The sequence below is a fragment of the Petromyzon marinus genome, chromosome 38 (genome assembly GCF_048934315.1).
Source record: "Petromyzon marinus isolate PM22_M1 ecotype Great Lakes invasive population chromosome 38, UKy_Petmar_22M1.pri1.0, whole genome shotgun sequence".
Lineage (NCBI taxonomy): Eukaryota > Metazoa > Chordata > Hyperoartia > Petromyzontiformes > Petromyzontidae > Petromyzon > Petromyzon marinus.
In genome coordinates, this window is record NC_133704.1 from 3,699,185 (window position 1) to 3,724,998 (window position 25,814).

The following is a 25,814-nucleotide window of genomic DNA, read 5'->3' on the forward strand; positions in this document are numbered from 1 at the left end:
CGCGATTTTGGACGATTTTTGACCCCCCCTCACTCGTCACACGGCGTCACAAAAAATGACACCCCCTCAAACATGACGTCATAAAGCTCTGCCCCCCCAATAAAATAAAACATGCTTAAAATCGCTTTAAACTATTGTCATTGTACTGCGTATTTAATGTGCCACTGCACTCTGATGTTGTAAGAGAAAGCATTTATTAAAAAGTATACTTAATTAAGTAGAATGTGTTGTCTATATTTATTTAAAGTTGCGCATTTTGATGTGACGTCACGTTTCTCAACCCCCCCCCTCGTCACACATCGTCACAAATGTCTGACCCCCCCCCTAGGTGCGTGACGTCATTTATGGACGGCCCCTTAGTACGGCAGACATCGATTATCTGCGTGCGGTTTATACGATTTCCCCTTAAGGCCAAATGAATAATCTAACAATAGTTTAACATTATTTTTATTGGAAATATTCATTAGACGTCACGTGCTTAAACCGAACAAATATGTGCGCCGGTTAGTTCGAAAGCCACGTGATCGCCCCTAGAGTGCAGCAGTTGCAAATCTTTACAACAGTGGGTGGAGTCTGATGTAGATTGGCGTGGTTCTGATATTCATTTAGTGGGCAGAGTTTTCTGCGGGGGGAGCATGAAAGTGTTGTCACTGAGCATGCACATCGATCGGTAATCTACGCCTATATTCGTGGTTTGTGGCATTAGAATACGCGTAAAATGTCGATTTTTGGATTATCCCTGATTTATAATTATCCACGGCTGTCCTTCCCGTCATTAGCGTGGATAATCGAGAGTCTACTGGACATGTAAATATATGTACTGGTCTTGAGCTATCTTTTTTTACAAAACAACATTTTGTCTGTCCCCTTGATCAACTTTCCAACCCTTTTCTGAAAAGGTAGATAAGACCCCACACGAGTGACTCGTGACGTTGAAGAAGAGGCGATTATGAGAGCTCTCTGTATGGAATGAAAGCAGCAAGCCTGCGTAGCTCGCCGTGATCGTATAGTGGTTAGAACTCTGCGTTGTGGCTGCAGAAACCTCGGTTCAAATCCGAGTCAAGGCATTGTGGTGACAAAGATATGGAAGTGGCCATTCCACGTTTGTGCATGTGCCATCACTCAATTTGATTAAAGCAAGAAAAATATAAATAATGTTAAACGGCCCGTTTCTATCACCTCGCTCTATCGGCTGGGCATGTCATCGCTCGAGATGAAACGTGATCACGTCGGCAATTATATTTTCACGCTTAGAGAAACAATGTTCGCCTCCACTTTCTCACGTGACGTGGTTCTGTATTGCTCTGCCAATTTTTTTTTACTATTTTATAACAATATCGATGAAATTTATAAAAACGCAGAACAGCAGTCACTAAATGTGCAGCCAGGTAAACGTCTATTTTTGCTTCACAAAGAAACCAACCCCTCAGCTTGCTGTGCCTCCCTCCCGCCACCCTTGCGAGCGACAGGAACGGTCATCAATGGCGAGGAGCGGCTGCGTGAGCAGCACTCCAAGCCGGCTTCACGCTCAGGAGGCACAGCTCCAACTCCTCATCGGGGCTGGTTGGTCCAGACACTTTAGAGCCCATTTCGTAAGTTGGAAACTATAGAAATGATCCCTGAAAGTATAGTCTTAGTGAGAACACGTCGGCCAAGCGCTATATGTAGTCAGGTAAACTGGCTCTACGCTATGGGTACGGTGTGGTTTCCCAGCTAAGCAGGTTTAGCACCTACAAATATTAAACTTGTTCAGTGTCAACATTAACATTAACTGTAATTTAACATGTTCATATCACCTGCAAAGTCAACGAAGTAAAGAATCTAGATTTGAAGTTTTCGTGACTGCAGGGATCCATACTCTTTGGTTATTTTCGGTTAAGTCACGTAGTAGGTATAAAACAAAATACATTAAATCACAACGTTTCGATTGCAACACAAACAATCATCATCAGGTGGGAAAACCACAGCAAGAAAATGTTTGCTGAAGTGGGAGAGACAGTTGCCGTGGTAAGAGGTTATACAGGCAAGAAAGACGTAAAGGATCAAATCAGTTTACTACAACTGTGCTAACGGTGAAATGCATGGTCGCCTCTCAACCTGGACCACGAGGCAGCGCTGCTCGAGGAGTTCAGAGCGTGGGTCAGGTGATGACAGCAGTTACATTTTCTGACTTCAAAATTAACAGATAAAACACGCACGCCTTTCTGCAAACGCGTGGCTAAATTAACTAAACACTATTAACAATGAAAATAAACTAACCACTATAAACAAGGACAATTAAACACTGCAGGCCGCTGCCGTGTCTTTGTCACCACAATGCCGTGACTCGGATTCGAACCGAGGTTGCTGCGGCCACAACGCAGAGTACTAACCACTATACGATCACGGCGAGCTACGCGGCCCGCTGGCTCCACCTCTAGGCAAAGAGCTCTCTTGATGGCCTCAAGGATCACGTCAGACTCACTCAATGGGCTCGTCCGACGTTTTTATCGGAATACTGCTGCTGATCTTAGGTGCCGTCCATAAATGACGTCACGCGATTTTGGACGATTTTTGACCCCCCCTCCCTCGTCACGCGGCGTCACAAAAAATGACACCCCCTCAAACATGACGTCATAAAGCTCTGCCCCCCCAATAAAATAAAACATGCTTAAAATCGCTTTAAACTATTGTCATTGTACTGCGTATTTAATGTGCCACTGCACTCTGATGTTGTAAGAGAAAGCATTTATTAAAAAGTATACTTAATTAAGTAGAATGTGTTGTCTATATTTATTTAAAGTTGCGCATTTTGATGTGACGTCACGTTTCTCAACCCCCCCCCTCGTCACACATCGTCACAAATGTCTGACCCCCCCCCCAGGTGCGTGACGTCATTTATGGACGGCCCCTTAGTACGGCAGACATCGATTATCTGCGTGCGATTTATACGATTTCCCCTTAAGGCCAAATGAATAATCTAACAATCTAACAACATTATTTTTATTGGAAATATTCATTAGACGTCACGTGCTTAAACCGAACAAATATGTGCGCCGGTTAGTTCGAAAGCCACGTGATCGCCCCTAGAGTGCAGTAATTGCAAATCTTTACAACAGTGGGTGGAGTCTGATGTAGATTGGCGTGGTTCTGATATTCATTTAGTGGGCAGAGTCTTCTGCGGGGGAGCATGAAAGTGTTGTCACTGAGCATGCACATCGATCGGTAATCTACACCTATATTCGTGGTTTGTGGCATTAAGATACGCGTAAAATGTCTATTTTAGGATTATCCGTGATTTATAATTATCCACGGCTGTCCTTCCCGTCATTAGCGTGGATAATCGAGAGTCTACTGGACATGTAAATATATGTCCTGGTCTTGAGCTATTTTTTTTTACAAAACAACATTTTGTCTGTCCCCTTGATCAACTTTCCAACCCTTTTCTGAAAAGGTAGATAAGACCCCACACGAGTGACTCGTGACGTTGAAGAAAAGGCGATTATGAGAGCTCTTTGTATGGAATGAAAGCAGCAAACCTGCGTAGATCGCCGTGATCGTATAGTGGTTAAAACTCTGCGTTGTGGCTGCAGCAACCTCGGTTCAAATCCGAGTCAAGGCATTGTGGTGACAAAGATATGGAAGTGGCCATTCCACGTTTGTGCATGTGCATTCACTCAATTTGATTAAAGCAAGAAAAATATAAATAATGTTAAACGGCCTGTTTCTATCACCTCGCTCTATCGGCTGGGCATGTCATCGCTCGAGATGAAACGTGATCACGTCGGCAATTATAGTTTCACGATTAGAGAAACAATGTTCGCCTCCACTTTCTCACGTGACTATTTTACAACAATATCGATGAAATTTATAAAAAACGCAGAACAGCAGTCACTAAATGTGCAGCCAGGTAAACGTCTATTTTTGTTTCACAAAGAAACCAACCCCTCAGCTTGCTGTGCCTCCCTCCCACCACCCTTGCGAGCGGCAGGAACGGTCATCAATGGCAAGGAGCGGCTGCGTGAGCAGCACTCCAAGCCGGCTTCGCGCTCAGGAGGCACAGCTCCAACTCCTCATCGGGGCTGGTTGGTCCAGACACTTTAGAGCCCATTTCGTAAGTTGGAAACTATAGAAATGATCCCTGAAAGTATAGTCTTAGTGAGAACACGTCGACGCAGCGCTATATGTAGTCAGGTAGACTGGCTCTACGCTATGGGTACGGTGTGGTTTCCCAGCTAAGCAGGTTTAGCACCTACAAATATTAAACTTGTTCAGTGTCAACATCAACATTAACTGTAATTTAACATGTTCATATCACCTGCAAAGTCAACGAAGTAAAGAATCTAGATTTGAAGTTTTCGTGACTGCAGGGATCCATACTCTTTGGTTATTTTCGGTTAAGTCACGTAGTAGGTATAAAACAAAATAAATTAAATCACGACGTTTCGATTGCAACACAAACAATCATCATCAGGTGGGAAAACCACAGCAAGAAAATGTTTGCTGAAGTGGGAGAGACAGTTGCCGTGGTAAGAGGTTATACAGGCAAGAAAGACGTAAAGGATCAAAGCAGTTTACTACAACTGTGCTAACGGTGAAATGCATGGTGGGAGTCGCCTCTCGACCTGGGCCACGAGGCAGCGCTGCTCGAGGAGTTCAGAGCGTGGGTCAGGTGATGACAGCAGTTACATTTTCTGACTTCAAAATTAACAGATAAAGCACGCACGCCTTTCTGCAAACGCGTGGCTAAATTAACTAAACACTATGAACAAGGACAATAAACTAACCACTATAAACAAGGACAATAAAACACTGCAGGCTGCTGCCGTGTCTTTGTCACCACAATGCCGTGACTCGGATTCGAACCGAGGTTGCTGCGGCCACAACGCAGAGTACTAACCACTATACGATCACGGCGAGCTACGCGGCCCGCTGGCTCCACCTCCAGGCAAAGAGCTCTCTTGATGGCCTCAAGCATCACGTCAGACTCACTCAATGGGCTCGTCCGACGTTTTTATCGGAATACTGCTGCTGATCTTAGGGGCCGTCCATAAATGACGTCACGCGATTTTGGACGATTTTTGACCCCCCCCCTCCCTCGTCACACGGCGTCACAAAAAGTGACACCCCCTCAAACATGACGTCATAAAGCTCTGCCCCCCCAATAAAATAAAACATGCTTAAAATCGCTTTAAACTATTGTCATTGTACTGCGTATTTAATGTGCCGCTGCACTCTGATGTTGTAAGAGAAAGCATTTATTAAAAAGTATACTTAATTAAGTAGAATGTGTTGTCTATATTTATTTAAAGTTGCGCATTTTGATGTGACGTCACGTTTCTCAAGCACCCCCCTCGTCACACATCGTCACAAATGTCTGACCCCCCCCCTAGGTGCGTGACGTCATTTATGTACGGCCCCTTAGTACGTCAGACTATCGATTATCCGCGTGCGGTTTATACGATTTCCCCTTAAGGCCAAATGAATAATCTAACAACAGTTTAACATTATTTTATTGGAAATATTCATTAGACGTCACGTGCTTAAACCGAATAAATGTGCTCCGGTTAGTTCGAAAGCCACGTGATCGCCCCTAGAGTGCAGCAGTTCCAAATCGTTACAACAGTGGGTGGAGTCTGATGTAGATTGGCGTGGTTCTGATATTCATTTAGTGGGCAGAGTCTTCTGCGCGGGAGCATGAAAGTGTTATCACTGAGCATGCACATCGATCGGTAATCTACACCTATATTCGTGGTTTGTGGCATTAAGATACGCGTACAATGTCTACTTTTGGATTATCCGTGATTTAAAAGAATCCACGGCTGTCCTCACCGTCATTAGCGTGGATAATCGAGAGTCTACTGGACATGTAAATATATGTCCTGGTCTTGAGCTATCTTTTTTTACAAAACAACGTTTTGTCTGTCCCCTTGATCAACTTTCCAACCCTTTTCTGAAAAGGTCGATAAGACCCCACACGAGTGACTCGTGACGTTGAAGAAGAGGCGATTATGAGAGCTCTCTGTATGGAATGAAATCAGCAAGCCTGCGTAGATCGCCGTGATCGTATAGTGGTTAGAACGCTGCGTTGTGGCTGCAGCAACCTCGGTTCAAATCCAAGTCAGGCATTGTGGTGACAAAGATATGGAAGTGGCCACTCCACGTTTGTGCATGTGCCGTCACTCAATTTTATTAAAGCTAGAAAAATATCAATGCTGTTAAACGGCCCGTTTATATACACCTCGCTCTATCGGCTGGGCATGTCATCGCTCGAGATGAAACGTGATCACGCCGGCAATTAAACTTTCACGATTCAATCACGGTTAGAGAAACAATGTTCTCACGTGACGTGGTTCTGTATTGCTCTGCCTAAATTTTGTACTATTTTGCAATCACATCGATGAACCAGGTATTTTTTTTAAACGCAGAACAGCAGTCACTAAATGTGCAGCCAGGTAAAAGTCTATTTTTATTTAGCAAAGAAACCAACCCCTCAGCTTGCTGTGCCTCCCTCCCGCCACCCTTGCGAGCGGCAGGAACGGTCATCAATGGCGAGGAGCGGCTGCGTGAGCAGCACTCCAAGCCGGCTTCGCGCTCAGGAGGCACAGCTCCAACTCCTCATCGGGGCTGGTTGGTCCAGACACTTTAGAGCCCATTTCGTAAGTTGGAAACTATAGAAATGATCCCTGAAAGTATAGTCTTAATAAGAACACGTCGGCCAAGCGCTATATGTAGTCAGGTATACTGGTTCGACGCTATGGGTACTGTGTGGTTTCCCAGCTAAGCAGGTTTAGCGCCTGCAAATATTAAACTTGTTCAGTGTCAACATTAACATTAACTGTATTTTAACATGTTCATATCACCTGCAAAGTCAACGATGTAAAGAATCTAAATTTGAAGCTTCGTGACTGCAGGGATCCATACTCTTTGGTTATTTTTGGTTAAGTCACGTAGCAAGTATAAAACAAAATAAATTAAATCACAACGTTTCGATTGCAACATAAACAATCATCATCAGGTGGGAAAACCACAGCAAGAAAATGTATTGCTGAAGTGGGAGAGACAGTTGCCGTGGTAAGAGGTTATACAGGCAAGAAAGATGTAAAGGATCAAAGCAGTTTACTACAACTGTGCTAACGGTGAAATGCATGGTGGGAGTCGCCTCTCGACCTGGGCCACGAGGCAGCGCTGCTCGAGGAGTTCAGAGCGTGGGTCAGGTGATGACAGCAGTTACATTTTCTGACTTTAAACAAAGTAACAGATAAAACACGCACGCCTTTCTGAAAACGCGTGGCTAAATTAACTAAACACTATGAATAAGGACAATAAAATACCCACTATAAACAAGGACAATAAAACACTGCAGGCCGCTGCCGTGTCTTTGTCGCCACAATGCCGTGACTCGGATTCGAACCGAGGTTGCTGCGGCCACAACGCAGAGTACTAACCACTATACGATCACGGCGAGCTACGCGGCCCGCTGGCTCCACTGCTGCTGATCTTAGGGACAGTCCATAAATGACGTCACGTGATTTTGGACTATTTTTGACCCCCCCTCCCTCGTCACACGGCGTCACAAAAAGTGACACCCCCTCAAACATGACGTCATAAAGCTCTGCCCCCCCAATAAAATAAAACATGCTTAAAATCGCTTTAAACTATTGTCATTGTACTGCGTATTTAATGTGCCGCTGCACTTTGATGTTGTAAGAGAAAGCATTTATTAAAAAGTATACTTAATTAAGTAGAACGTGTTGTCTATATTTATTTAAAGTTGCGCATTTTGATGTGACGTCACGTTTCTCAACCCCCACCTCGTCACACATCGTCACAAATGTCTGACCCCCCCCCCCCCCAGGTGCGTGACGTCATTTATGGACGGCCCCTTAGTACGGCAGACTATCGATTATCTGCGTGCGGTTTATACGATTTTCCCTTAAGGCCAAATTAATAATTTAACAATAGTTTAACATTATTTTTATTGAAAATATTCATTAGACGTCACGTGCTTAAACCGAACAAATATGTGCTCCGGTTAGTTCGAAAGCCACGTGATCGCCCCTAGAGTGCAGTAATTGCAAATCTTTACAACAGTGGGTGGAGTCTGATGTTGATTGGCGTGGTTCTGATATTCATTTAGTGGGCAGAGTCTTCTGCGGGGGAGCATGAAAGTGTTGTCACTGAGCATGCACATCGATCGGTAATCTACACCTATATTCGTGGTTTGTGGCATTAAGATACGCGTAAAATGTCTATTTTAGGATTATCCGTGATTTATAATTATCCACGGCTGTCCTCACCGTCATTAGCGTGGATAATCGAGAGTCTACTGGACATGTAAATATGTCCTGGTCTTGAACTATCTATTTTACAAAACAACGTTTTGTCTGTCCCCTTGATCAACTTTCCAACCCTTTTCTGAAAAGGTAGATAAGACCCCACACGAGTGACTCGTGACGTTGAAGAAGAGGCGATTATGAGAGCTCTCTGTATGGCATGAAAGCAGCAAGCCTGCGTAGCTCGCCGTGATCGTATAGTGGTTAGAACTCTGCGTTGTGGCTGCAGCAACCTCGGTTCAAATCCGAGTCAAGGCATTGTGGTGACAAAGATATGGTAGTGGCCACTCCACGTTTGTGCATGTGCCGTCAGTCAATTTTATTAAAGCTAGAAAAATATCAATGCTGTTAAACGGCCCGTTTATATACACCTCGCTCTATCGGCTGGGCATGTCATTGCTGGAGATGAAACGTGATCACGTCGGCAATTAAACTTTCACGATTCAATCACGGTTAGAGAAACAATGCTCTCACGTGATGTGGTTTTGTATTGCTCTGCCTAAATTTTGTACTATTTTGCAGTCATATCGATGAACCATGTATTTTTTTAAAACGCAGAACAGCAGTCACTAAACGTGCAGCCAGGTAAAAGTCTTCTTTGGTTCTTTCGGTAAAGTCGAAAGGTAAAAGTCTATTTTTATTTAGCAAAGAAACCAACCCCTCAGCTTGCTGTGCCTCCCTCCTGCCACCCTTGCGAGCGGCAGGAACGGTCATCAATGGCGAGGAGCGGCTGCGTGAGCAGCACTCCAAGCCGGCTTCGCGCTCAGGAGGCACAGCTCCAACTCCTCATCGGGGCTGGTTGGTCCAGACACTTTAGAGCCCATTTCGTAAGTTGGAAACTATAGAAATGATCCCTGAAAGTATAGTCTTAATAAGAACACGTCGGCCAAGCGCTATATGTAGTCATGTATACTGGTTCGACGCTATGGGTACTGTGTGGTTTCCCAGCTAAGCAGGTTTAGCGCCTGCAAATATTAAACTTGTTCAGTGTCAACATTAACATTAACTGTAATTTAACATGTTCATATCACCTGCAAAGTCAACGATGTAAAGAATCTAAATTTGAAGTTTCGTGACTGCAGGGATCCATACTCTTTGGTTATTTTTCGTTAAGTCACGTAGTAAGTATAAAACAAAATAAATTAAATCACAACGTTTCGATTGCAACACAAACAATCATCATCAGGTGGGAAAACCACAGCAAGAAAATGTTTTGCTGAAGTGGGAGAGACAGTTGCCGTGGTAAGAGGTTATACAGGCAAGAAAGACGTAAAGGATTAAAGCAGTTTACTACAACTGTGCTATCGGTGAAATGCATGGTGGGAGTCGCCTCTCGACCTGGGCCACGAGGCAGCGCTGCTCGAGGAGTTCAGAGCGTGGGTCAGGTGATGACAGCAGTTACATTTTCTGACTTCAGATAAAACACGCACGCCTTTCTGAAAACGCGTGGCTAAATTAACTAAACACTATAAACAAGGACAATAAACTAACCACTATGAACAAGGACAATAAAACACTGCAGGCTGCTGCCGTGTCTTTGTCGCCACAATGCCGTGACTTGGATTTGAACCGAGGTTGCTGCGGCCACAACGCAGAGCACTAACCACTATACGATCACGGCGAGATACGCGGCCCGCTGGCTCCACCTCCAGGCAAAGAGCTCTCTTGATGGCCTCAAGCATCACGCCAGACTCACTCAATGGGCTCGTCCGACGTTTGATCGGAATACTGCTGCTGATCTTAGGGGCGTCCATAAATAACGTCACGCGATTTTGGACGATTTGTGACCCGCCCCCCTCCCTCGTCACACGGCATCACAAAAAGTCACACCACCCCTCAAATATGACGTCATGAAGCTATGCCCCCCCCCCCCCAAAATATAAAACATGCTTAAAAACGCTTTAAACTATTGTCATTGTAGTGCGTGTTTAATGTGCCGCTGCACTCTGATGTTGTAAGAGAAAACATTTATTAAAACTATATTTAATTAAGTAGAACGTGTTGTCTATATTTATTTAAAGTTGCGCATTTTGATGTGACGTCACGTTTCTCAACCCCCCCCCCCCTCGTCACACATCGTCAGAAATGTTTGACCCCCCCCCCTAGGTGCGTGACGTCATTTATGGACGACCCCTTACTACGGCAGACTATCGATTATTCGCGTGCGGTTTATACGATTTCCCCTTAAGGCCAAATGAATAATCTAACAACATTTTAACATTATTTTTATTGGAAATATTCATTAGACGTCACATGCTTAAACCAAACAAATATGTACTCCGGTTAGTTCGAAAGCCACGTGATCACCCCTAGAGTGCAGTAGTTGGAAATCTTTACAACAGTGGGTGGAGTCTGATGTAGATTGGCGTGGTTCTGATATTCATTTAGTGGGCAGAGTCTTCTGTGCGGGAGCATGAAAGTGATATCACTGAGCATGCACATCGATCGGTAATCTACACCTATATTCGTGGTTTGTGGCATTAAGATACGCGTAAAATGTATATTTTTGGATTATCCGTGATTTATAATTATCCACGGCTGTCCTCACCGTCATTAGCGTGGATAATCGAGAGTCTACTGGACATGTAAATATATGTCCTGGTCTTGAGCTATCTTTTTTTACAAAACAACGTTTTGTCTGTCCCCTTGATCAACTTTCCAACCCTTTTCTGAAAAGGCAGATAAGACCCCACACGAGTGACTCGTGACGTTGAAGAAGAGGCGATTATGAGAGCTCTCTGTATGGAATGAAAGCAGCAAGGCTGCGTAGCTCGCCGTGATCGTATAGTGCAGTGGTTCTTAACCTGGGTTCGATCGAACCCCAGGGGTTCGGTGAGTCGATCTCAGGGGTTCGGCAGAGCCCCCGCCACGGAGGTCCGGACACACTTGAATTATTGTGTAAATTTGTGATGACACACACGGCCCGCTTGGCCATCACTGGCTGCAGATGATCATGCTACACTGCTTGGCCAATCAGCGCTGCGGGGAATTTAGTGCGTACTCAGTAGTCAATGTGTGACTGTTGTTGTCGTACGTCGTGTGATTTCTTTAATATTTTATCCATACTAACTATGTCGGGCAAAAGAAGAAAGTGGTCGGACGAATATGTACAACATGGATTCTCATGTATCACGGAACGTGATGGGAGTGAGCGTCCTATCTGCATGATTTGCAACGCCAAGTTGAGCAACTCTAGCCTTGCACCGGCAAAACTAAAGGGACACTTCTTGAAGCTGCATGGAGACGGGGAATACAAGAACACAACACTTGCTGAATTCAGGGTGAAGAGAGCCAGATTCGATGAAAGGGCCACTCTGCCTGCTCTTGGATTTGTACCTGTTAACAAACCGATCCTGACAGCATCGTACGAAGTTGCTTACCTGATCGCAAAGCAGGGCAAGCCACACACCATTGGTGAAACACTTGTGAAACCAGCTGCATTAAAGATGGCGAATCTGATACTCGGAACAGCGGCCGAAGGTAAATTATCCCAAATTCCCCTTTCAAATGACACCGTCAGTGACAGAATAGAAGACATGAGTAAAGACATCTTGGCTCAAGTAGTCGCGGATCTGATTTCAAGCCCGGCAAAATTCAGCCTTCAACTCGACGAAACCACAGACGTTTCTGATCTAAGCCAGCTTGCTGTTTTTGTACGCTATGTGAAAGACGACATGATAAAAGAAGAGTTTTTATTTTGTAAGCCTCTTACAACAACAACGAAGGCAGCCGATGTGAAGAAGCTTGTGGATGACTTCTTCAGAGACAACAATCTTTCATGGGATATGGTTTCTGCAGTTTGTACGGACGGAGCTCCAGTCATGCTGGGAAGAAAGTCTGGTTTTGGTGCGCTAGTAAAGGCCGATGCACCACACATCATTGTGACGCATTGTATTCTGCACAGGCATGCGTTGGCAACAAAAACCTTACCTCCAAAAATGGCAGAAGTATTAAAAACTGTGGTGGAATGTGTGAACTATGTGCGAAAAAGTGCTCTGAGGCACCGCATCTTCAGTGAGCTGTGTAAAGAAATGGGCTCTGAATTTGAGGTGCTTCTGCTCCATTCTAATATTCGGTGGTTATCCCGGGGACAGGTGCTGAATCGTGTTTTTGCCATGCGTGTGGAATTAGCCCTGTTTTTGCAAGAGCACCAACACTGCCATGCAGATTGCTTCAAAAATCCTGAGTTCATTCTCATTTTAGCGTACATGGCTGATATATTCGCAGCTCTCAATCATCTCAATCAGCAGATGCAGGGTGGTGGAGTCAATATCATGGAAGCGGAAGAACACCTGAAGGCTTTTCAAAAAAAGCTACCGTTATGGAAACGACGAACAGAGAACAATAACTTCGCAAACTTCCCGCTTCTGGACGACTGTGCAAGTAAGATCGAAGGTGTGTCTGGAATCGGAGATATTTCTGTATCCACGGAACTGAAGCAAACAATAGCCACGCACTTAGATGAGCTTGCAAAGTCTCTCGACGGATATTTCCCTACAAGAGAGTCATATCCAGCATGGGTGAGACAGCCGTTCACGTTTGCTGTTGAAACAGCAGATGTCAATGATGAATTCCTCGACGAAATCATTGAAATTCAGCAGAGCCAGGTTCAACAGCAACTCTTCAGAACAACAACGCTCTCAACGTTTTGGTGTCGACAAATGAACAAGTATCCAGTTATTGCTAAGAAAGCCCTGGATTTTTTTATACCATTTGTTACAACATATCTTTGTGAGCAATCCTTTTCGAGGATGCTGGACATAAAAACGAAGAAAAGGAACAGACTTTGCTGTGAAAATGACATGAGAGTGGCACTTGCCAAGGTGAAGCCACGCATATCTGAACTGATCTCTCAAAGGCAACAGCAGAAGTCACATTGATTTCCAGGTATGTAATTTGTTGTGAGTTTATGCATTGTGTTGGTTTTATTCTTTGAACAAGGTAATGTTCATGCACGGCTCATTTTGTGTACCAGTAAAAAACATATCTATGTCTTGAATTTGAAAAAAAATCACATTTTATTTTTCACTAAAGAGGGGTTCGGTGAATGCGCATATGAAACTGGTGGGGTTCGGTACCTCCAACAAGGTTAAGAACCACTGGTATAGTGGTTAAAACTCTGCGTTGTGGCTGCAGCAACCTCGGTTCAAATCCGAATCAAGGCATTGTGGTGACAAAGATATGGAAGTGGCCACTCCACGTTTGTGCATGTGCCGTCACTCAGTTTTATTAAAGCTAGAAAAATATAAATAATGTTAAACGGCCCGTTTATATACACCTCGCTCTATCGGCTGGGCATGTCATCGCTTGAAATGAAACGTGCTCACGTCGGCAATTATACTTTTACGATTCAGTCGCGGTTAGAGAAACCACTTTCTCACGTGACGTGGTGCTCTGCCTAAATTTAAACTATTGCTCTGCCTAAATTTAAACTATTTGATGAACAATGTATTTTATAGAAATGCGGAACAGTATTAGCAAGCCATTGCTTTTATCCACGTAACGAAGTCTCTAAAAGTGTACCCAGGTAAACGTCTATTTTTATTTAGCAAAGAAACCAACCCCTCAGCTTGCTGTGCCTCCCTCCCGCCACCCTTGCGAGCGGCAGGAACGGTCATCAATGGCGAGGAGCGGCTGCGTGAGAGAAAACATTTATTAAAACTATATTTAATTAAGTAGAACGTGTTGTCTATATTTATTTAAAGTTGCGCATTTTGATGTGACGTCACGTTTCTCAACCCCCCCCCCCTCTCGTCACACATCGTCACAAATGTCTGACCCCCCCCCCCCCTAGGTGCGTGACGTCATTTATGGACGGCCCCTTAGTACGGCAGACTATCGATTATTCGCGTGCGGTTTATACGATTTCCCCTTAAGGCCAAATGAATAATCTAACAACATTTTAACACTATTTTTATTGGAAATATTCATTAGACGTCACATGCTTAAACCGAACAAATATGTACTCCGGTTAGTTCGAAAGCCACGTGATCGCCCCTAGAGTGCAGTTGTTGGAAATCTTTACAACAGTGGGTGGAGTCTGATGTAGATTGGCGTGGTTCTGATATTCATTTAGTGGGCAGAGTCTTCTGTGCGGGAGCATGAAAGTGATATCACTGAGCATGCACATCGATCGGTAATCTACACCTATATTCGTGGTTTGTGGCATTAAGATACGCGTAAAATGTCTATTTTTGGATTATCCGTGATTTATAATTATCCACGGCTGTCCTCACCGTCATTAGCGTGGATAATCGAGAGTCTACTGGACATGTAAATATATGTCCTGGTCTTGAGCTATCTTTTTTTACAAAACAACGTTTGTCTGTCCCCTTGATCAACTTTCCAACCCTTTTCTGAAAAGGTAGATAAGACCCCACACGAGTGACTCGTGACGTTGAAGAAGAGGCGATTATGAGAGCTCTCTGTATGGCATGAAAGCAGCAAGCCTGCGTAGCTCGCCGTGATCGTATAGTGGTTAGAACTCTGCGTTGTGGCTGCAGCAACCTCGGTTCAAATCCGAGTCAAGGCATTGTGGTGACAAAGATATGGTAGTGGCCACTCCACGTTTGTGCATGTGCCGTCACTCAATTTTATTAAAGCTAGAAAAATATCAATGATGTTAAACGGCCCGTTATATACACCTCGCTCTATCGGCTGGGCATGTCATCGCTTGAAATGAAACGTGCTCACGTCGGCAATTATACTTTTACGATTCAGTCGCGGTTAGAGAAACCACTTTCTCACGTGACGTGGTGCTCTGCCTAAATTTAAACTATTGCTCTGCCTAAATTTAAACTATTTGATGAACAATGTATTTTATAGAAATGCGGAACAGTATTAGCAAGCCATTGCTTTTATCCACGTAACGAAGTCTCTAAAAGTGTACCCAGGTAAACGTCTATTTTTATTTAGCAAATAAACCAACCCCTCAGCTTGCTGTGCCTCCCTCCCGCCACCCTTGCGAGCGGCAGGAACGGTCATCAATGGCGAGGAGCGGCTGCGTGAGAGAAAACATTTATTAAAAAGTATATTTAATTAAGTAGAACGTGTTGTCTATATTTATTTAAAGTTGCGCATTTTGATGTGACGTCACGTTTCTCAAACCACCCCCCCCTCTCGTCACACATCGTCACAAATGTCTGACCCCCCCCCCTAGTTGCGTGACGTCATTTATGGACGGCCCCTTAGTACGGCAGAATATCGATTATCCGCGTGCGGTTTATACGATTTCCCCTTAAGGCCAAATGAATAATCTCACAATAGTTTAACATTATTTTTATTGGAAATATTCATTAGACATCACGTGCTTAAACCGAACAAATATGTGCTCCGGTTAGTTCGAAAGCCACGTGATCGCCCCTAGAGTGCAGTAGTTGCAAATCTTTACAACAGTGGGTGGAGTCTGATGTTGATTGGCGTGGTTCTGATATTCATTTAGTGGGCAGAGTCTTCTGCGCGGGAGCATGAAAGTGTTATCATTGAGCATGCACATCGATCGGTAATCTACACCTATATTCGTGGTTTGTGGCATTAAGATACGCGTAAAATGTCTATTTTTGGATTATCCGTGATTTATAATTATCCACGGCTGTCCTCCCCGTCATTAGCGTGGATAATCGAGAGTCTACTGGACATGTAAATATATGTCCTGGTCTTGAGCTATCTTTTTTTACAAAACAACGTTTTGTCTGTCCCCTTGATCAACTTTCCAACCCTTTTCTGAAAAGGTCGATAAGACCCCACACGGGTGACTCGTGACGTTGAAGAAGAGGCGATTATGAGAGCTCTCTGTATGGAATGAAAGCAGCAAGCCTGCGTAGATCGCCGTGATCGTATAGTGGTTAGAACTCTGCGTTGCGGCTGCAGCAACCTCGGTTCAAATCCGAGTCAAGGCATTGTGGTGACAAAGATATGGAAGTGGCCACTCCACGTTTGTGCATGTGCTGTCACTCAATTTTATTAAAGCTAGAAAAATATCAATGCTGTTAAACGGCCCGTTTATATACACCTCGCTCTATCGGCTGGGCATGTCATCGCTCGAGATGAAACGTGATCACGTCGGCAAGCAATGTTCTCACGTGACGTGGTTCTGTATTGCTCTGCCTAAATTTTGTACTATTTTGCAATCATATCGATGAACCAGGTATTTTTTTTAAACGCAGAACAGCAGTCACTAAATGTGCAGCCAGGTAAAAGTCTATTTTTATTTAGCAAAGAAACCAACCCCTCAGCTTGCTGTGCCTCCCTCCCGCCACCCTTGCGAGCGGCAGGAACGGTCATCAATGGCGAGGAGCGGCTGCGTGAGCAGCACTCCAAGCCGGCTTCGCGCTCAGGAGGCACAGCTCCAACTGGGGCTGGTTGGTCCAGACACTTTAGAGCCCATTTCGTAAGTTGGAAACTATAGAAATGATCCCTGAAAGTATAGTCTTAATAAGAACACGTCGGCCAAGCGCTATATGTAGTCAGGTATACTGGTTCGACGCTATGGGTACTGTGTGGTTTCCCAGCTAAGCAGGTTTAGCGCCTGCAAATATTAAACTTGTTCAGTGTCAACATTAACATTAACTGTATTTTAACATGTTCATATCACCTGCAAAGTCAACGATGTAAAGAATCTGAATTTGAAGTTTCGTGACTGCAGGGATCCATACTCTTTGGTTATTTTTGGTTAAGTCACGTAGCAAGTATAAAACAAAATAAATTAAATCACAACGTTTCGATTGCAACATAAACAATCATCATCAGGTGGGAAAACCACAGCAAGAAAATGTATTGCTGAAGTGGGAGAGACAGTTGCCGTGGTAAGAGGTTATACAGGCAAGAAAGATGTAAAGGATCAAAGCAGTTTACTACAACTGTGCTAACGGTGAAATGCATGGTGGGAGTCGCCTCTCGACCTGGGCCACGAGGCAGCGCTGCTCGAGGAGTTCAGAGCGTGGGTCAGGTGATGACAGCAGTTACATTTTCTGACTTTAAACAAAGTAACAGATAAAACACGCACGCCTTTCTGAAAACGCGTGGCTAAATTAACTAAACACTATGAACAAGGACAATAAACTACCCACTATAAACAAGGGCAATAAAACACTGCAGGCCACTGCCGTGTCTTTGTCACCACAATGCCGTGACTTGGACTCGAACCGAGGTTGCTGCGGCCACAACGCAGAGTACTAACCACTATACGATCACGGCGAGCTACGCGGCCCGCTGGCTCCACCTCCAGGCAAAGAGCTCTCTTGATGGCCTCAAGCATCACGCCAGACTCACTCAATTGGCTCGTCCGACGTTTTTATCGGAATACTGCTGCTGATCTTAGGGGCCGTCCATAAATGACGTCACGCGATTTGGGACGATTTTTGACCCCCCCCCTCCCTCGTCACACGGCGTCACAAAAAGTGACACCCCCTCAAACATGACGTCATAAAGCTCTGCCCCCCCCAATAAAATATGCTTAAAATCGCTTTAAACTATTGTCATTGTACTGCGTATTTAATGTGCCGCTGCACTCTGATGTTGTAAGAGAAAGCATTTATTAAAAAGTATACTTAATTAAGTAGAATGTGTTGTCTATATTTATTTAAAGTTGCGCATTTTGATGTGACGTCACGTTTCTCAAGCACCCCCCTCGTCACACATCGTCACAAATGTCTGACCCCCCCCCTAGGTGCGTGACGTCATTTATGTACGGCCCCTTAGTACGTCAGACTATCGATTATCCGCGTGCGGTTTATACGATTTCCCCTTAAGGCCAAATGAATAATCTAACAACAGTTTAACATTATTTTATTGGAAATATTCATTAGACGTCACGTGCTTAAACCGAATAAATGTGCTCCGGTTAGTTCGAAAGCCACGTGATCGCCCCTAGAGTGCAGCAGTTCCAAATCGTTACAACAGTGGGTGGAGTCTGATGTAGATTGGCGTGGTTCTGATATTCATTTAGTGGGCAGAGTCTTCTGCGCGGGAGCATGAAAGTGTTGTCACTGAGCATGCACATCGATCGGTAATCTACACCTATATTCGTGGTTTGTGGCATTAAGATACGCGTACAATGTCTACTTTTGGATTATCCGTGATTTAAAAGAATCCACGGCTGTCCTCACCGTCATTAGCGTGGATAATCGAGAGTCTACTGGACATGTAAATATATGTCCTGGTCTTGAGCTATCTTTTTTTACAAAACAACGTTTTGTCTGTCCCCTTGATCAACTTTCCAACCCTTTTCTGAAAAGGTCGATAAGACCCCACACGAGTGACTCGTGACGTTGAAGAAGAGGCGATTATGAGAGCTCTCTGTATGGAATGAAATCAGCAAGCCTGCGTAGATCGCCGTGATCGTATAGTGGTTAGAACGCTGCGTTGTGGCTGCAGCAACCTCGGTTCAAATCCAAGTCAGGCATTGTGGTGACAAAGATATGGAAGTGGCCACTCCACGTTTGTGCATGTGCCGTCACTCAATTTTATTAAAGCTAGAAAAGATATCAATGCTGTTAAACGGCCCGTTTATATACACCTCGCTCTATCGGCTGGGCATGTCATCGCTGGAGATGAAACGTGATCACGCCGGCAATTAAACTTTCACGATTCAATCACGGTTAGAGAAACAATGTTCTCACGTGACGTGGTTCTGTATTGCTCTGTATTGTACAGCTCAAAGTAATGAGGGCTCGGGGTGAGCATCTACATCATTAGACCTCCTTTGCAAACGTTTAATAGAAGTCACGTGCTTAAACCAAACAAATATGTGCTGCGGTTAATCCGCAATCCACGTGATCGCCTCTACAGTAGTTGTTTACAATAGTGGGCAGAGTTTGATTTTGATTGGCGTGGCTCTGCGATGCACTTAGTGGAGCAAATACGTGTTGTCACTCTGAGCACGTGCATCAATCGGCAATTAGTATTTTTTGGTAGACAGATCTCCAAAATTGGATATTGTCTCCGTCATTACTCTACCTACCGAAAGAAGTATCTAACTAAACGCTAGATTTGTGTGGTGTAAACATTTATTTTTCTTTAGGATAAGAAACCAACCCCTCAGCTTGCTGTGCCTCCCTCCCACCACTCTTGCGAGCGGCAGGAACGGTCATCAATGGCGAGGAGCGGCTGCGTGAGCAGCACTCCAAGCCGGCTTCGCGCTCAGGAGGCACAGCTCCAACTCCTCATCGGGGCTGGTTGGTCCAGACACTTTAGAGCCCATTTCGTAAGTTGGAAACTATAGAAATGATCCCTGAAAGTATAGTCTTAGTGAGAATACGTCGACGCAGCGCTATATGTAGTCAGGTACACTGGCTCTACGCTATGGGTACGGTGTGGTTTCCCAGCTAAGCAGGTTTAGCGCCTACAAATATTCAACTTGTTCAGTGTCAACATTAACATTAACTGTAATTTAACAAGTTTATATCACCTGCAAAGTCAACGATTTAAGAATCTAGATTTGAAGTTTTCGTGACTGCAGGGATCCATACTCTTTGGTTATTTTTGGTTAAGTCACGTAGTAGGTATAAAACAAAAACAAAAATCACGTTTCGATTGCAACACAAGCAATCATCATCAGGTGGGAAAACCACAGCAAGAAAATGTTTTGCTGAAGTGGGAGAGACAGTTGCCGTGGTAAGAGGTTATACAGGCAAGAAAGACGTAAAGGATAAAAGCAGTTTACTACAACTGTGCTAACGGTGAAATGCATGGTGGGAGTCGCCTCTCGACCTGGGCCACGAGGCAGCGCTGCTCGAGGAGTTCAGAGCGTGGGTCAGGTGATGACAGCAGTTACATTTTCTGACTTCAGATAAAACACGCACGCTTTTCTGAAAACGCGTGGCTAAATTAACTAAACACTATAAACAAGGACAATAAACTAACCACTATGAACAAGGACAATAAAACACTGCAGGCTGCTGCCGTGTCTTTGTCGCCACAATGCCGTGACTCGGATTCGAACCGAGGTTGCTGCGGCCACAACGCAGAGTACTAACCACTATACGATCACGGCGAGCTACGCGGCCCGCTGGCTCCACCTCCAGGCAAAGAGCTCTCTTGATGGCCTCAAGCATCACGCCAGACTCACTCAATGGGCTCGTCCGACGTTGTATCGGAATACTGCTGCTGATCTTAGGGGCCGTCCATAAATGACGTCCCGCGATTTTGGACGATTTTTGACCCCCCCCTCCCTCGTCACACGGCGTCACAAAAAGTCAGACCCCCCCCTCAAACATGACGTCATAAAGCTCTGCCCACCCAAAAAAATAAAACATGCTTAAAATCGCTTTAAACTATTGTCATTGTAGCGCGTATTTAATGTGGCGCTGCGCTCTGATGTTGTAAGAGAAAACATTTATTAAAAAGTATATTTAATCAAGTAGAACGTGTTGTCTATATTTATTTAAAGTTGCGCATTTATATTTGACGTCACATTTCTAACCCCCCCCCCCCCTCGTCACACATCGTCACAAATGTCTGACCCCCCCCCCCTAGGTGCGTGACGTCATTTATGGACGGCCACTAAGACAACTTTGTTTGAAAGCTTCAAATCAAATGTATTGATTTGAAGCTTTCGTGACTGCAGGAATTACTCTCCAGTAAGACTGTCGATTATCTGTGTGCGGTTTATCCGATTTGCGTATTAACTGAGATTTTGACGTAAATTAATAACTCGTAGATTTTCCCTTCAGGCCAAATTAATAATTAAAAAAAACTGTTACACAACATTGCAATTTCATCATTAGACCTCCTTTGCCAGTACCAAAATGTAATAATAGGGGGTTTCCCCTTTTTTCTGGCAACAAAACTGAAACCTTTTTACGAGGATTCATGTCTGCATTAACCACAATACCTGCAGTCACAATGCAAACAAAACATACTATAAACAGGTCCCTGCAGGGTGGGCTGGTAGGAACATTGGAAATTTTTTTACACCCAACAGCACGAGATTTCACTTCGTTAAAGTATTGAAAGGGGACGGACGGACACATTAATCTATTGCAGGCTGGTACACTCAGTTTACAACTTCGTTCCTACCAGTATAATATATGCATTGTCCTTGAAACTGATTGGTCCACACCAAGGATCGGCTTTCTTTTGAGCCTCGACCCAATTGGTGCTCGACCACATGACGCCAGAAGGCGTACAGCTCAAAGTAATGAGGGCTCGGGGTGAGCATCTACATCATTAGACCTCCTTTCCAAACGTTTAATAGAAGTCACGTGCTTAAACCAAACAAATATGTGCTGCGGTTAATCCGCAATCCACGTGATCGCCTCTACAGTAGTTGTTTACAATAGTGGGCAGAGTTTGATTTTGATTGGCGTGGCTATGCGATCCACTTAGTGGAGCAAAAACGTGTTGTCACTCTGAGCACGTGCATCAATCGGCAATTAGTATTTTTTGGTAGACAGATCTCCGAAATTGGATATTGTCGCCGTCATTACTCTACCTATCGAAAGAAGTCTCTAACTAAACGCTATATTTGTGTGGTATAAACATCTATTTTTCTTTAGGATAAGAAACCAACCCCTCAGCTTGCTGTGCCTCCCTCACACCACCCTTGCGAGCGGCAGGAACGGTCATCAATGGCGAGGAGCGGCTGCGTGAGCAGCACTCCAAGCCGGCTTCGCGCTCAGGAGGCACAGCTCCAACTCCTCATCGGGGCTGGTTGGTCCAGACACTTTAGAGCCCATTTCGTAAGTTGGAAACTATAGAAATGATCCCTGAAAGTATAGTCTTAGTGAGAATACGTCGACGCAGCGCTATATGTAGTCAGGTACACTGGCTCTACGCTATGGGTACGGTGTGGTTTCCCAGCTAAGCAGGTTTAGCACCTACAAATATTAAACTTGTTCAGTGTCAACATTAACATTAACTGTAATTTAACATGTTCATATCACCTGCAAAGTCAACGAAGTAAAGAATCTAGATTTGAAGTTTGGTTACTGCAGGGATCCATACTCTTTGGTTATTTTCGGTTAAGTCACGTAGTAGGTATAAAACAAAATAAATTAAATCACAACGTTTCGATTGCAACACAAGCAATCATCATCAGGTGGGAAAACCACAGCAAGAAAATGTTTTGCTGAAGTGGGAGAGACAGTTGCCGTGGTAAGAGGTTATACAGGCAAGAAAGATGTAAAGAATCAAAGCAGTTTACTACAACTGTGCTAACGGTGAAATGCATGGTCGCCTCTCAACCTGGACAACGAGGCAGCGCTGCTCGAGGAGTTCAGAGCGTGGGTCAGGTGACGACAGCAGTTACATTTTCTGACTTTAAAAAAAGTAACAGATAAAACACGCACGCCTTTCTGAAAACGCGTGGCTAAATTAACTAAACACTATGAACAATGACAATAAACTAACCACTATAAACAAGGACAATAAAACACTGCAGGCCGCTGCCGTGTCTTTGTCACCACAATGCCGTGACTCGGATTCGAACCGAGGTTGCTGCGGCCACAACGCAGAGTACTAACCACTATACGATCACGTCGAGCTACGCGGCCCGCTGGCTCCACCTCTAGGCAAAGAGCTCTCTTGATGGCCTCAAGAATCACGCCAGACTCACTCAATGGGCTCGTCCGACGTTGTATCGGAATACTGCTGCTGATCTTAGGGGCCGTCCATAAATGACGTCACGCGATTTTGGACGATTTTCCACCCCCCCCCCCTCGTCACACGGCGTCACAAGAAGTCAGACCCCCCTCAAATATGACGTCATAAAGCTCTGCCCCCCCCCAAAATAAAACATGCTTAAAATCGCTTTAAACTATTGTCATTGTAGTGCGTATTTAATGTGCCGCTGCGCTCTGATGTTGTAAGAGAAAACATTTATTAAAACGTATATTTAATTAAGTAGAACGTGTTGTCTATGTTTATTTAAAGTTGCGCATTTATATTTGACGTCACATTTCTAAACCCCCCCCCCTCGTCACACATCGTCACAAATGTCTGACCCCCCCCCCCCAGGTGCATGACGTCATTTATGGACGGCCACTAAGACAACTTTATTTGAAAGCTTCAAATCAAATTTATTGATTTCAAGCTTTCGTGACTGCAGGAATTACTCTCCAGTAAGACTGTCGATTATCTGTGTGCGGTTTATCTGATTTGCGTATTAACTGAGATTTTGACGTAAATTAATAACTCGTAGATTTTCCCTTCAGGCCAAATTGATAATTTAAAAAAAACTGTTACACAACATTGCAATTTCATCATTAGACCTCCTTTCCCAGTACCAAAATGTAATAATAGGGGGTTTCCCCTTTTTTCTGGCAACAAAACTGAAACCTTTTTACAAGGATTCATGTCTGCATTAACCACAATACCTGCAGTCACAATGCAAACAAAACACATACTATAAACAGGTCCCTGCAGGGTGGCTGGTAGGAACATTGGAATTTTTTTTACACCCAACAGCACGAGATTTCACTTCGTTAAAGTATTGAAAGGGGACGGACGGACACATTAATATATTGCAGGCTGGTACACTCAGTTTACAACTTCGTTCATACCAGTATAATATATGCATTGTCCTTAAAACTGATTGGTCCACACCAAGGGTCGGCTTTCTTTTGAGCCTCGACTCAATTGGTGCTCGACCACATGACGCCAGAAGGCGTACAGCTCAAAGTAATGAGGGCTCGGGGTGAGCATCTACATCATTAGACCTCCTTTGCAAACGTTTAATAGAAGTCACGTGCTTAAACCAAACTAATATGTGCTGCGGTTAATCCGCAATCCACGTGATCGCCTCTACAGTAGTTGTTTACAATAGTGGGCAGAGTTTGATTTTGATTGGCGTGGCTCTGCGATCCACTTAGTGGAGCAAAAACGTGTTGTCACTCTGAGCACGTGCATCAATCGGCAATTAGTATTTTTTGGTAGACAGATCTCCGACATTGGATATTGTCTCCGTCATTACTCTACCTACCGAAAGAAGTCTCTAACTAAACGCTAGATTTGTGTGGTATAAACATCTATTTTTCTTTAGGACAAGAAACCAACCCCTCAGCTTGCTGTGCCTCCCTCCCGCCACCCTTGCGAGCGGCAGGAACGGTCATCAATGGCGAGGAGCGGCTGCGTGAGCAGCACTCCAAGCCGGCTTCGCGCTCAGGAGGCACAGCTCCAACTCCTCATCGGGGCTGGTTGGTCCAGACACTTTAGAGCCCATTTCGTAAGTTGGAAACTATAGAAATGATCCCTGAAAGTATAGTCTTAGTGAGAACACGTCGACGCAGCGCTATATGTAGTCAGGTACACTGGCTCTACGCTATGGGTACTGCGTGGTTTCCCAGCTAAGCAGGTTTAGCACCTACAAATATTAAACTTGTTCAGTGTCAACATCAACATTAACTGTAATTTAACATGTTCATATCACCTGCAAAGTCAACGAAGTAAAGAATCTAGATTTGAAGTTTGGTTACTGCAGGGATCCATACTCTTTGGTTATTTTCGGTTAAGTCACGTAGTAGGTATAAAACAAAATAAATTAAATCACAACGTTTCGATTGCAACACAAGCAATCATCATCAGGTGGGAAAACCACAGCAAGAAAATGTTTTGCTGAAGTGGGAGAGACATTTGCCGTGGTAAGAGGTTATACAGGCAACAAAGATGTAAAGGATCAAAGCAGTTTACTACAACTGTGCTAACGGTGAAATGCATGGTGGGAGTCGCCTCTCAACCTGGACCACGAGGCAGCGCTGCTCGAGGAGTTCAGAGCGCGGGTCAGGTGACGACAGCAGTTACATTTTCTGACTTTAAAAAAAGAAACAGATAAAACACGCACGCCTTTCTGAAAACGCGTGGCTAAATTAACTAAACACTATGAACAATGACAATAAACTAACCACTATAAACAAGGACAATAAAACACTGCAGGCCGCTGCCGTGTCTTTGTCACCACAATGTCGTGACTCGGATTCGAACCGAGGTTGCTGCGGCCACAACGCAGAGTACTAACCACTATACGATCACGTCGAGCTACGCGGCCCGCTGGCTCCACCTCCAGGCAAAGAGCTCTCTTGATGGCCTCAAGCATCACGCCAGACTCACTCAATTGGCTCGTCCGACGTTTTTATCGGAATACTGCTGCTGATCTTAGGGACCGTCCATAAATGACGTCACGCGATTTTGGACTATTTTTGACCCCCCCTCCCTCGTCACACGGCGTCACAAAAAGTGACACCCCCTCAAACATGACGTCATAAAGCTCTGCCCCCCCAATAAAATAAAACATGCTTAAAATCGCTTTAAACTATTGTCATTGTACTGCGTATTTAATGTGCCGCTGCACTCTGATGTTGTAAGAGAAAGCATTTATTAAAAAGTATACTTAATTAAGTAGAATGTGTTGTCTATATTTATTTAAAGTTGCGCATTTTGATGTGACGTCACGTTTCTCAACCCCCCCTCGTCACACATCGTCACAAATGTCTGACCCCCCCCGTAGGTGAGTGACGTCATTTATGGACGGTCCCTTAGTACGGCAGACTATCGATTATCTGCGTG

The 25,814-nt window shown here is 44.4% G+C and overlaps 1 protein-coding gene and 12 non-coding genes across 16 annotated transcripts in view; all 13 read right to left on the reverse strand.

Moving 5' to 3' along the window:
* The window catches only part of TEX14 (testis expressed 14, intercellular bridge forming factor), a 112,921-nt gene that overhangs the window by 62,216 nt on the left and 24,891 nt on the right, over positions 1–25,814 (reverse strand). The window lies entirely within an intron of this gene.
* LOC142930416 (small nucleolar RNA U3) lies at positions 1,422–1,635 on the reverse strand. The gene has a single exon (XR_012946367.1). It is a non-coding gene; the product is annotated as a small nucleolar RNA U3 (small nucleolar RNA).
* TRNAH-GUG (transfer RNA histidin (anticodon GUG)) lies at positions 2,318–2,389 on the reverse strand. Its single transcript has one exon. It is a non-coding gene; the product is annotated as a tRNA-His (tRNA).
* Positions 3,923–4,136, reverse strand: LOC116950222 (small nucleolar RNA U3). The gene has a single exon (XR_012946365.1). It is a non-coding gene; the product is annotated as a small nucleolar RNA U3 (small nucleolar RNA).
* Positions 4,825–4,896, reverse strand: TRNAH-GUG (transfer RNA histidin (anticodon GUG)). Its single transcript has one exon. It is a non-coding gene; the product is annotated as a tRNA-His (tRNA).
* Positions 6,468–6,681, reverse strand: LOC142930417 (small nucleolar RNA U3). Its single transcript, XR_012946368.1, has one exon. It is a non-coding gene; the product is annotated as a small nucleolar RNA U3 (small nucleolar RNA).
* TRNAH-GUG (transfer RNA histidin (anticodon GUG)) lies at positions 7,373–7,444 on the reverse strand. Its single transcript has one exon. It is a non-coding gene; the product is annotated as a tRNA-His (tRNA).
* LOC142930415 (small nucleolar RNA U3) lies at positions 8,972–9,185 on the reverse strand. The gene has a single exon (XR_012946366.1). It is a non-coding gene; the product is annotated as a small nucleolar RNA U3 (small nucleolar RNA).
* On the reverse strand, positions 16,541–16,747 carry LOC142930422 (small nucleolar RNA U3). Its single transcript, XR_012946373.1, has one exon. It is a non-coding gene; the product is annotated as a small nucleolar RNA U3 (small nucleolar RNA).
* Positions 19,348–19,561, reverse strand: LOC116950331 (small nucleolar RNA U3). The gene has a single exon (XR_004403990.2). It is a non-coding gene; the product is annotated as a small nucleolar RNA U3 (small nucleolar RNA).
* Positions 20,236–20,307, reverse strand: TRNAH-GUG (transfer RNA histidin (anticodon GUG)). Its single transcript has one exon. It is a non-coding gene; the product is annotated as a tRNA-His (tRNA).
* LOC116950348 (small nucleolar RNA U3) lies at positions 21,824–22,037 on the reverse strand. Its single transcript, XR_004404007.2, has one exon. It is a non-coding gene; the product is annotated as a small nucleolar RNA U3 (small nucleolar RNA).
* On the reverse strand, positions 24,307–24,520 carry LOC142930418 (small nucleolar RNA U3). The gene has a single exon (XR_012946369.1). It is a non-coding gene; the product is annotated as a small nucleolar RNA U3 (small nucleolar RNA).